The sequence below is a fragment of the Malus domestica genome, chromosome 13, assembly GCF_042453785.1.
Source record: "Malus domestica chromosome 13, GDT2T_hap1".
NCBI lineage: Eukaryota > Viridiplantae > Streptophyta > Magnoliopsida > Rosales > Rosaceae > Malus > Malus domestica.
Window position 1 is genome coordinate 25,177,804 of NC_091673.1, and position 8,415 is coordinate 25,186,218.

Consider the following 8,415-nt stretch of genomic DNA (forward strand, 5'->3'; position numbering starts at 1 on the left):
TTTTAACAAACGATATTATCTACACTAAAGGAGAGGGGGTGGGCTTAGCCTCACAATGGGCTAGCAATAATGTGATTCAATCAATTGTTTATTAAATATTATTTTCTCTATTCTTAATGTAAATTCTATAGAAACCGATTTTATTATGTGAATTCAGCTGCTTTAATTGGTTTATGAGGGGTTTCTTCTAGCATGATCTAAAATTATTCATTTACTTCAAATATTTTACTGTTCTTTTGTCAATTTACGCATATAAATACATTTAAAATGTGTAAGTCGTGTGTAATATGCCATGATTCAAAAAATATCTTCTGCACATAAGGCATGCTATGTGGTCTATCCATTCTTATTTATACAAAAGTTGCACGATTTTTGTCCACCAAATTTGAAGCCTAAAATCAGGGTTTGGACGACCATTTTATCTCTCTCCATCATGTTCGTGAGTCAACATATTAATTAAATGAGTCGTTAGTAGGTCACTCGTTAAAAACTCATTAATAACAAGTTCTTAACAGATCTACCTACGAGTAGTCCATTCCAACCAGTTAAGAAAATGATTAGTTCGATCATTTTTAAGTACTAAAAAAACCTTACTACAATAGCCATAAGATTAAATATCACATGAGTGAGATTAAATTATTACCATTGGATTTTGTGACACCATCTCACTCCCAGGCCAGAGTCCGAACTCCAAGTACCAACTTCGTTTGTATCCTTTCTTGTCTCGACTCTCGATGCTCACTCTCTCTCATCATCATTCTATCTCCGCCCAAACCACTACCACGACCACATGCGTATCTAATCTCGTCGTCCAAGCCACGCACCACCACACTATTAATGAATCACGATCACCACCATCGGCTCCGCCCATAACCCAACTGCAAGGTTGTGAATCGAGATGCAAATTTCCAGCTGACATTCATATTCAACATCCAATCCTTCCGAATTAAGGTAATTTATTTAATTTGATTGTAATATCTTTCGATTCAAAAAAAAAAAAATTAGGATTTTGTAGATTTACGGATTGTATAATTCCAAATTAGGATTTGTAAAGTTAGGTATTTCATAATTAGAATTTAAAATTTAGGGTTGTCAATTGACACAACCTGAGTTATACGGCTTTGGTATTTCAAAAGTATATACTTCTTTCCTAGCGGTTTCCTAGCGGTTTCCTAATATGTTCTTTAATGTAAAAATCTAACTAACTAAAATATTAATTATGTTTTTTTTTCTTCAAAAGCAATGGATGCTACAGATTTAAATTTCGTGAACCTTAGTGATGAGGAGTGTGTAGAAGTTACAATGGGAACATAATCAGATCTTAGTGTTTTTATGTTTTGAGTAACATTTATGTGGCAATGTTGTATGTAGATACTAATTTAGTATGAAACTTTCTATTTGATTATTTATTTAAGTAAAATATATTTTATTTAATAGATAACAGGTTAGGTCATATATCCATTAATTTCAATGAGAGTTCAGGTTGGGTCATATTACTCTTTTATTTTAACAGGTTTGACACGACACGATCTGTTAAGATATCGGGTATGTCATGAAAACGTCATCCAAAAACACAAACACGACACGATTACCATGTCTATATTATAGGCATGAGTCACCATGTTCTTAAGAAACCAAAATGAAAAACCTTCAAAAATAAAAAATAGAAACAAAACAAAATGAAAGGAATGCTAGGGAATAAATTTCGGATATGCAAAAGTGCAAGGAAAGGCTTGAAAATTTCAAGTAATAATATTCCCGACTTATCCAGAAGTGACGTGGCGTGGACTCGTCTCTCTCTTCCCAATCATATAATTTTACATGTGAAAGTGACATGTTATTTGTTCATATCAATAAGGCACGTTTTTTAAATTTTAAGGGCCCACACAAAACTTAGACATTAGAGTCTTAGACTTATAATTTACGTATAGAAATGTGATACCTCAACCGCAGCCTTTCGTTACATAAAATATTTACATTTTTCTATTTTTCTATTTTTCAAGACTTGAGACTTGTATCTAGTGGTCGAAGTATTTTTGTTTTTCTAATAGATTTTAGACCAGTATTCCAAATACTTGATTTATTAAGTCAAGTAATCTCACTCATAAAGTTTTGTGTGTTTTATGTTTATCACATTCGTAACCAAAGTTTTTGACGGCCTTTTACCCTAAAATATTGTCCCAACTACACATTTTTCTATCAAATATTCAAAGAGACCGGTTACTAAATCCTCCAACCACACCGATATTACACTAACTTAACTATATACTGTTAAGTGTTGAATTTATCACAAAAAAATCTCAATGTTATTAAGTTGAATGTGAAATTTATATTCAACATATTCAAGTCACTCATCATATAGCATCACTTTCAAGGCAATAAGAATGCAGGTAAGAGAATATGAAATATTTCCTTAATTGTTGATTGGTATGGTTTGGCCATCCATTAATTTGAGGCCTAAACTGAACCAAACTAAACACTAATTTTAGCTTTGTTCAGTTGCGAATCGTTTTACCTTGAATCAAACCTCGCTATGCCTACCCTTAGTGACTTGTTTAGTATTAAGTTACACATGGTATGCATTTAGAAACCGTATTTGCAAAACTTTAATTAAGTTAGATATCGTTTAATGACGTGGATAAGAAAGTTTATTATTGAGTAGACGCAACAAAAATATTGTCCCTATCATGTCTAGTACCCGAGCACAAATGCAGAAGAATGAAGTGGTAGTGCACAAGACAAGCATATAACATAGTTTAGGTTTAAAACACTTCCACCACCATTTTGGATTTTCTAGGTTTAGACCTCTCTTATCATATATATCCCACTAACTTCACGATTATTCATAAATCATTATTATTTTTTCTTTATTTAAAAATGAGACTAATTGGTGGTTTCTCCACGGCAGTCTATCATTTTGAGAGCCGGAAAGACTCAAAGAAACATTTCAGCCTCTTTCTGCCACCACCATGCTATTTACCAGTAACAAGAATCGAACTTAAGACATGCTGTGTGAAATACGGGTTTAGAATTCGTTCTTAACAACTAAATTATTTAACTTGTTCGTGTCTTTAGTCTTATTCCATCTCTTTGCCAACTTTTTATCACTCTTTTATACTTATAGATCAAATAAAAATTAGCTTTAACTATTACAACAAAGATAGATTATATTTTGTGAATGAGGATCCTCTTTGAGAGAATCGATCAGAAATATTATTTAAATATTTGTATATAAAATTAAACACAAATAATATTAGACAAAAACTGATTACACGATGTAAGATGAACAGATACGATATGAAGATCTTCGTATCCTCGTAAAGAAGATCTCATTCATATTTTGTCCATAGCATGATTCAACTAACCCCATGCATTAATTTATTTGGTCGATCAATGATGTGAAAGGACGTACAAAAACTAGTGGTTGGTTGTTGCAACTCTATTGTCATTGTTTTTGTTTTATTTACATTCTCAAATGTTTTCGTTAAGGGCGGTGCCGCCACCAATAAAAATAGGGTTGTGATATCCGCACACCCCATTTTACTTCTCACACACCCTTCTAATTTTCGGCCGTTGGATCGGATTAATTGAAGAAGATCAACGGACAAAAATTAACAAGGGATGTGTGAGAAGTAATTTGGGGTGTGTGGATAGCACACCCCTAAAAATAAAGAATTGTTAGTTCTTGATTATTTCATTTCATCAAGTTGATCGTACGACCAATTTTATGGCATTGTTGCGAGTGACCTACCTTTTGATGCAGACTCTTCTATTTTAGGATCCCTATACTTGGTTATAGGATTCAAATGAGTCCAAGTTCAGCTAATTATTAAAGACAACTTTGCTCATCTAAGGTCTTATTGTGGGGCTCTCTTTCGTGTAGCCTTTCGAAGATTGTACGTGGATCTACAACAGACTCTCCCAGATTCGGTCCATGACTTGGACATCTTCACCGTCCAAAGCATAATTGCTTTGAAACAGCTATTGTTGTGGTAGAGTGATTTGGTCGGAAGGAATATAAATTCATTCTCAATGAAAACATCAATACTTGGAATCAAATTCAAGCATCACAGCATGTGGAGGAAGATGTACAAATCCTTTTACCTGTAAAAGAACAAATAACTATAAGTAGCCAATGACCGGAGGGGTGTGTGTCGGTCAAATGCTCTCTGATGATCAAGTTAGTAGGCAAATATATGATACTCAAGCAATAGGTAAGAGAATAGTGAGGGATAATTGTTGTAGACATGTAAATTTCGGTGAAGAAATACTCACCAACAATTAATTTTTGACATGTCAAAGCTTAAGTGGTATGCATCATGTGTCTCACATATTGTACACATGGCACGTGACTCATCAAAACTAGACGAGTCATCAAGAGTGACATGTGTCGATATTTGGTGGAGAATTAAGGAAATATTTTTATTAATTCTTTGATTAATTTCAATTTAAATAAAACAAATTAATTGATTGAAATTTAAATGTGATTGATTATTTGATTTTGATAAAATCACGAACCAAGCCCAAAATCAAGTCTTGGTTTTTTCATCAATTAATCAAGTCCACAATCAAGGCCAAATCCAGCCATAACCAAGACTTGGAAAGCTTCCAAGACAGTAAAGGGCTTAGAAATTCACCCTCACACACAAACGCTCAAACTGTTAAGCCCCAAATACTCCCAACCACTCAGAAGACTTAGAAAGTTCTGTGTGTTCTTCGTCATACCAGTGAAGAATCATCAAGCACCACTACACGTGCCGGTTCTTCCATCACCACAAGCCAAAACCTTGCGGCATCCGTTCATCTGAGATCAAGTCATTGTCACCCTTAGATCAACAATCCTACACATACACTCCACAACCCTGGAGACCGAATCAAAGGATTGAAATTTGCAATTAGGGATTGTAACCCTACACTTACATTAATTCAAAACTTATTTTGTACACATGTTCTTGTTTGATTTGTCATAGGAAATTCACGTTTACAATTGCGTTACCAGAGATAAATTCTAAAATGGTGTATTTATACCAGTCGAGATGGAGACCTTTTAGGATATAAAATAGGTATTAAACGGCTTTTAAGATATGGAATCCGTATTAAACCGGGAAAATCTCCAAGGATATCTAGGAATAGATATTGCATCCTCTTAGAAGTATGATTATTTGCGGGACACTCCAATCCTTAGATTGTAAGGACTCCAACAATATAAGAAATGTAACGACCCATCCCTAAATATTTCGGTTTTTATATTTTAAAATGTGAATTTATGAAAATGCCCTTTGAGGCAAAAACATTGACTTTTGTTGACCGACATGTCATGTCACGTGAGATTCATTTCCTTGGCGTATCCTTATAGTACTCATCACTACAAAAGCGTGGGTGCATGCGAAATTGAATTTGGAGCTAAAATGAAGATTTTACGGAATTCGAAACTTAAGGGCATTTTGGTAATTTTCCAAGTAGAGATATTTTCCACTTCGGGCCTCTCATTGGCTGACATGTGGCAAAATTGCTCCCATTTCTTTGGTGTTCTTCTCTCATTTCCTATGACTTCTCTCTCTCTCTCTCCCTCTCTTATCTCCACCCACTTCATCTAGTCCATATCTTCCTCTGCAAACCCGACACCAAAAAATCGTCCCTCGCAGCTTCGGCGACCACCACACCACCACCTTTACTAACATTTCCCCACTGATCGAAGTCAGACTCACGAACCCCAAACCCAGAACAATATCTATCTCTCTTCACAATGGCACTGCCACTGTTCAAAGGTTTCTCCGACGAATCATGGCCATTCCCGAAGACGGTGAGCTTCAAAAACCTCCCAAACTTCCTATATTATGTCTTAGGGAACGATTAGGATAGTTTTAACTTGCGTAGTAAATTGTTGGATGCAGGAATAGCTCGGGGGAACCTTCCCCAATTTTTCGACGAGGACCACAACTTTTGCAGGCCATTCTTAGCTAACTTTGGCCATGGCTTCGTCCCTCATTGGTATGTTTCGAACCCTTACTTCACTAGCTTCATTTTGACTCTTATTTCATTGCAAATGGTTGAGTTTTGAGCTCGAACGAAGCTTTGGTTTGCTGCCCAGATTCCGGCCGAATCTGGCGGCCTAAAATCAGGTCGACTCGACTCGCAACCCAAAAACCCAATCTAATAGCTTGCCCAAACCTTTGGGCCATGTAACCCAAACCGAATCCAAAACCAACAACCAAGCCCAGTCCAATAACCTTGCCCAACCCAGCTACTAGGCCTATCCTAGCAACCCAAAGACCAGATCTGACCCGACCTAGACCCAAGCCCAGTTTCCATGGTCGGCACGTGGGTGTGTGTCATGGCTGGCATGTGAAGCGTGACCTTACGTAGGTGTGTGTCATGGTCGGCACGTGGGTGCATGTCCACAACGACGACGACGAATTTTTCGACGACCCATCTCGGCGCGTGCAACGATGTGTAGGGGAACTCGAGGTAGCTCCTTAGGTATTTCAACGTGCCGAATCTAATCCGCTATCCGTTTTCCCAAATTCAATCGTTTTAGTAGAGTTTTATTAAATGGTCTCTATTTGTGCTTAGGTGCGTTGGTTGGAAATGACTTTGTCCTCCTTAGTTCGAGCAGCTCCTCTACAATGGAATATCTGTGAGTGGACCCCTTCTTAAATTGCATGTTTTTATAAAATATTAGGCTTGAATTCACGAAAAGTATGATTTCATGATATTGCATTTTATGCATTATTTATGATTTATCGAATTTACATTTTACAAAAGGTTATGAATTATTGAATTTTCGTATATGAAATTCTACAGATTTACGAATATGTTTTGTTTGTACCATACTTAGAGTCTTCATATTTAGATCTTGTATAAATACTCGGGGGACTTAAATGTAATTATGTAATAAAGTAAGGGGCAAATATGTAATAAGTGAGGAGCCCTTATTCTATAAAATGACCTCTCACTCTCCTCATTAAGTGAGGCCAACTCTTAGGCCATGAGAGAGAACTCTCTCACCCTCAGAAGCTCTCTTCCTCACATACAAAGCCACAAGCCTCACAAACAGAGAAATACAATATCAGTGTGGACGTAGCCCAAACATTGGGGTGAACCACGATACATCTTGTGTTATTTACTTTCTTACAGATTCACGATCGGATTTACGTTGTTCCAAGACCTCTGGTTTTGGTTTTGTGCATTAACATTTGGCGCTGTCTGTAGGAATCGACACGAAAAACTATGTCGGTTCTCTCTCAATTTTACATCTCGCCACCGTGAATCTACAAAAAAAAACCCAGGAATCCAAATACTCTCCACTCACTCCTTCATCCTCACGCACCCCAAATCATCTGCCTTTAAGCAATCAAGATTCCCAAATCCCGATTTCAAAATTCCATTCCACCCACCAAATTCCGTAGACCCATCTGAGGATCATGTCTCAGAAACCTTCTCAGGTTTTGGGTGGGAAAGTTGAAGTTGGGGAGACCCAGGAGGGAATTTCTAGAAGACCCATAATTGATTTTCATGGGATTGATGAGGCGCTGGTGGAGAAGATACGTCGTCCACCAATTCAGTTCCATGGAGGACGATACGTCGTCATTCTTCGACCCCAAGCTCTGCGGCTTCTTCTACGCCGTTCTTACAGTCACTTACTCCCCGGACCACCACCAAATCCTACCCTTCGGCACCCACTTCTGAATTTCCTAATGCGACGTCAATTTCACTTCCCAAAACGGCGTCGTCCTTACCCCCATTGACCCAGTTCCCAGCGTCGATGTCTCAGCTGAGGAGCTCAAACAATGCGAGGTTCCGGTAAGGGAATTGGGGAGGAAGAGGAAGGTCCCGGTGGTGGCAGAGAGAAAGATTGGGATGAAAAGGAGCAGAAGGAGCATAGGGCTGGTACACGGGAGCATTAACGTGGTGCACCAGCTCCACGTATTGGTTGTGAACAAGTGCTTGAGGATCGATGCTCGATTGGTTCAGGTAGAGGCTGAAGATAGTGGAGAGGTCAGGGCTGTGGTGCTGGTCGATGTCTATCTCCCTATTGCAATGCTGGCTGGTTGGCAGTTCCCGAGATCAGGCTCCATTGCCGGAGCTCTGTTTCAACATTTGAGTTTTGACTGGGGAGAGAGAAGTACAATGCTCATCAATGGAGATTATCTTGAAAGTACTCTAGGAGCTGACAGAAGCATATGGAATCTTTCCGATTGTCATGTTTTTGGTTGCAAGCTGCATCATGACTTCACTGATTTTTTGAAGAAAAGGCTTTTTGAGCTTCATGAATTCATTGACTTCCCTATCAGAGCCGCAGGTGCAGTTGGCGGATGTGTTAGCATGTAAGGGGGTGAGAGTTGTTTCAGCTGATATGCGATCATTTATGCAGATCCATGCAGTAAACTCTGAAAATAGCCTGGTTTTGAAAGT

General features: G+C 37.9%; 1 long non-coding RNA gene across 1 annotated transcript; it reads left to right on the forward strand.

Moving 5' to 3' along the window:
• The first annotated feature begins 669 nt into the window (after positions 1-669).
• On the forward strand, positions 670-4,317 carry LOC139190633 (uncharacterized). The gene is made up of 2 exons (XR_011574972.1): positions 670-951; positions 3,884-4,317. It is a non-coding gene; the product is annotated as an uncharacterized lncRNA (long non-coding RNA).
• Positions 4,318-8,415: the final 4,098 nt, after the last annotated feature.